General features: G+C 43.1%; 1 long non-coding RNA gene across 1 annotated transcript; it reads right to left on the reverse strand.

The window, feature by feature from the left end:
• Nucleotides 1–540: 540 nt before the first annotated feature.
• LOC138516960 (uncharacterized) lies at nt 541–2881 on the reverse strand. Its single transcript, XR_011282337.1, has 3 exons — nt 2818–2881; nt 2136–2243; nt 541–778 (listed from the first exon to the last, which is right to left on the reverse strand). It is a non-coding gene; the product is annotated as an uncharacterized lncRNA (long non-coding RNA).
• Between the last annotated feature and the right edge of the window lie 1725 nt (nt 2882–4606).

Raw genomic sequence — 4606 nt, forward strand, 5'->3', positions numbered from 1 at the left:
CTACAGAAAACAATAGTAAAAGTTGACACTACAGGAAACAATAGTAAACGTTTACTAATTGTTACTTAGAATAACAGGTGAGCCGATTTAGCGAGCAAGGTAAAAAAATGGAGAGCTTTGTTGACGATTTCACAGATGTTGTCTTGGTAACTTCTAATGTGTTGATTAAGGCTTATAGAAGTGGGTGTGTGTGTGAATGTGTGACATGTTCGTTCACACCCACCAGGCCTCTATGACAATGTTTGACCTCCTCAATCCTGCAGCCCACTTGCGACCGCACAGCCACAGGTGCGAACTGCCATTGATACTGCAGGGGGATGGATGTGGATTAGGGGAGTATAATAGGTCTGGAACACAATCAATGGAAACAGACATATGTTGATTGCAGGGACGGGGTCTTCAAAATGGAGACTGGAGGGCGGATTGATGTGGATGAGGGGAGTGCGATAGGCCAGTAACCTTGTCAAAGCACACCAAACTTTTACAATACTTTTAGATGTTAGGACGTGTTGTGGATTTACAAAAACTGTTGGACACATGTTCAGATTAACACATTTTATTTTTTAATTTAGTTTGGTAAAGTGAATGGCAATGGCACTACAAATGATACTGCTGCGGCCCAGATGCTGTCTGTATAAATCCATATTGTCCGTGGTCACTCGGGATTTCATCCTGAATGGCTCGAACCACAGAGGCAGGTATTACTCATCAAACTCGAAATCCCAGTCTTCCATGAATCCACCATGTAAATGCACCATATTGCAAAAGCCTGTACCACCTGTGTAAGAGATGCAGAAATAGTTTACTTGAATGAACCAAACAATTGGATCTTTTTTGTTTGCACTACCTTGTAAAATGTAAGCATTGTTTTCTTTAAAAAGTTCCGTTTCGTACAAAATACTGACAGAACTTGTGATTTTAAGTAGGTATCAAATAGAAACACACATTCCAGCAAAAACAGTTTGGGAGATACTTCCAAGTGAAAGAAATGTAATTATTCGGACTATAAATCTAAAGATGAACACTTTGGTTTCCGATTTGAATTAGTAATTTATTCAATTTACAGTAAAATTATTTCGTCAGTGATCGGTTGTCAAACACACAACATAAATAGCGTGAACGTACTCGTTACTTGGATTACGAGTGCAAACTCTAGCTCGAAGTTTGTGCATAAGGACCAAAACCGATCTTCTAAAAACTCGGGTAAGTTCCATCGGAATTTCTTTAACGAACGATCAATGTATGCCCAGAAATGCATGCCCGATCGATTGGGCCAATAACATTTCTGACCGACCTACCCCTTTAAGCAAATGCCCATGATAAGTTTATTATATTTGAATAATACAGTCAAGTCTGCAAGCACTCATATCTTCAGATATTGTTAAAAATATGTGCCTCTACTAGCTTTCTAAATCTGCAAGAGTGAGCTCCTGCAAAGCTATGAGGTTTTTCCATCTACTGATTTCTGCTTGAGCTGAAGAACTGCAAGCAAATGTTTTGAAGGTGAGGGAAAGGTAGACGGAGGATATGAGTGTAATCCGGCTTTTATTCTAGTTTAAATTGAAACTTCAGGTATTTAGGTCCTTTGCCGTATAGGTCTTTTGTAAAAGTGACCCCTTGAAAGAAATCCTTGCTGGTATCCATTCCTTCTGTAACTTTCATAATGTCTACATTTAATTTCCTCATATGAAATACATATGCTTAGGACATTTTCCCTCGGCCTTGGGCAGCCAATTTATCCAGTCCTTTAAAAATGCACAGTCCATCACTTTGGTAAACCGTGGGCAACCATGCACACAATATACTTAGGAGAGCCCGAGAACATCTCGAGCCCCTCACGCAACCAAACGTCACCTATACATTTACATTACAGCAAGCTCCACCTATCACCCTCTTACACAACTCATTATGCTTCTCACAGGATTTTACTTTAACACAGATCTCTTGCCTTATCTTGCACCTTTTGCAGGTCAATGCAGCCTAAGCAGACTAAGGTCCTGCTGTCCCTGAGTGGGGCTTAATGCACCTTAACTCAGACAAGGTTTACGTTCTTTGAGACTTCTACGGTGGTGAGCTGGCCCATATAAAAAACCCAATGCCAATACTAATGATAACGATAACATAGAGCCTCAAACCTTGAGTTGATGGCAGCAGTCTACTCTGCTGAGGACCGCAGTTGCTCCTAGAAGGTTTCCTGTCCCTCATCCCTACTCTGGAGCAAGTTTAGGACAGCAAAGATATGCCTGAAAAGATTAAACAATTATTAAAAAACAACATAATAGTTGCCTCTGATAAATAATTCCCAAATACAGCATTAACAACTACAAACTGGAGAATAAAACAGACAAACATGGAAACCTGAGGCAGACAGAATCCGTAACCCGTGCAACATGGAACCCATTTACGAATAACCCCACTTTTCGCTCCACCTTCACTGCATGAGAAGGCGCTGCTTTGGGGAAAATGTAAAGAAAAACACAAACTCTACAAAACTGAAAAATGTACAGAAAAAGCAAATGTTAAATCTGTAGGACAGAAAAAAAAGTGGCAGAATGTCTAGCATTATGTCTCAAAATAAGCCCTCAAATTACTCCAATACTTACAGGAGACTTTAGTTAAAAATATAGATAGCATAACATTAAATCACACACGGTCATTTTTATCTGAATAACATTTACAAAATATGTGAAATAAATGATTCTCTTTAGTTTTGCAATACTTGTTTTCTTTTGGTTATGCCCAAAAAGAATTATTGAAGAGCCGACTGTCTCTTCTCTGAAAACACAGTTTTAATTCAAATATCTTCTTTGCACATGCCTTGCTGATAGCTGTCTTGCTCTGAGCATGCTTTGCCTTCGCTGGTTCCTGATTTCTGAGTCGACTATGAAAGTGTATTTTCATCACGCATGCGCCATTCAGTATGTTCTTTCTGCGCATGCGCCTATGGCTAGTGTCTCAGCACTGCGCATGTCAGTCCATTGGCTGCAGATAACGAGCGGTAACTTGGGAGACTGCCGCCACCCTGTGATGTTTGCCGTGTGGATGTGTATCCATTTTTCCTCCCTTGGACAGCCGTGCTCTTTCTCACTAGTGCTACATTTGTAAATAGAAAACAGAGCACGAGCTAAAAAGGAACAATTGTGCCATAATTGGCTGGAGGTGAGGGACCTGCAGCGTTTCCACGCCCTTGTTGTGGGAAAGGAATCAGTCTTCTTATTGTGGGAATATGTTGAGTTGTCTCTGTTTTTCCTTCATAGCCCACCTTAATCCTTTCCAGTGTGTATGTGATGGAGGGTGGGGGAGGGATGGGCAGTTTCCTCTGTAGGCGTTTCAATTATATGCCTTCTGTGCATGACTTGTATATCCTTACATAATTTAATGTAGCTCATTCTTATTGTAGATGAATTAATCATGTGATAAATTAGATTTTTCTATAACTGAATGCACTATTGTTTTATCATCGTGCTCAGAAAAAGGCAACACCACATACTATAAAAGGGATCTGCTTTAGTTTCTGCCGGTGCACACATTCTCTTGCCCACACCCTCCCTGTCCCCTTTGTTCGCCATCTTAATTTCTTCCATGTTGCCTCGTCCTGGAAGGGGCGTCCATGTCCCACAGATCCCTGATTCAGGGTCCTGGTCTGTGGCTCAGTGGAATAATACATCCACTTGCAGACTCTGTGTTTGACCTCATGGTCACCAGTTTGCATCACTGAAGGTCCATTTACACCTTCATCCTTCCAAGATTGACAGTGTTGTGGTTGGCTCGTGGGCACACAGACCACCCAGACAGTTGCTAGGAGCACTCAGCAAGGACAGACACTCCTAGATCACGTGGCCACACCACATGCAGGGGTCACCCTGCCCTGATCCTCAGGTCTGTGATCACACAACCGGGGTATGTGTGGGATCACCCAGACCAGTCACTAGCGCTATGGGCACACAGGCCAGGAGACCTATAGCGGCCGTGATCACATGGCAGCTATCCAACGAATGACATGGACACCAGTTGCCACTCGGAGTCTGCAGCTGTGCTGCCTCAATGCCGGCTAAGGTTCCTTTTTTATTGGGGAGTCACGTCATGACAGAGTCATGACCCCCATCCTTAAAGGGGAGCACAGCACACTCCTCCTTTTTTATAACAAAAAAAAACTGTAAAAATCAAAACATGTGAACTAACATTATGGCCTCGGATTCATTCCAGTCCGGTCACCCATTCCGTTACAGGACACAAGAAGTCCTCTCGTCACCTGGTGATCCCAGATCCTTGGATCAAATTCCTCACTCCATGGAATCTTACTCCAGTGCTGCCCCACTCGTTGGGAACACCCCCGATCATCCCTAGGCACAAAATAGGAAAAACGTATCCCCCGTCCTCATCTTCTTCCCACACAGGCCTTCTTTCTTCTGGTGATGCCAGCTGAGCCACATAAGTTCTGGGCGGTCTCCTTCCCACTGTTTGTCGTGTATCCTCCCTTGAGGCAGGGGCTGGTAACGGGGCATCTTAGGTGGCCAGTGATGGGGCTCACAAAATGGTCAACCTCTCTGTACCTCCCGCATGTCTGTTCTTCGGCCGGGCACTCACATGCACGCAGCTGGCCCCA

The sequence above is a fragment of the Ambystoma mexicanum genome, chromosome 6q (genome assembly GCF_040938575.1).
Source record: "Ambystoma mexicanum isolate Mex_15411 chromosome 6q, UKY_AmexF1_1, whole genome shotgun sequence".
In the NCBI taxonomy this organism is placed as follows: Eukaryota; Metazoa; Chordata; class Amphibia; order Caudata; family Ambystomatidae; genus Ambystoma; species Ambystoma mexicanum.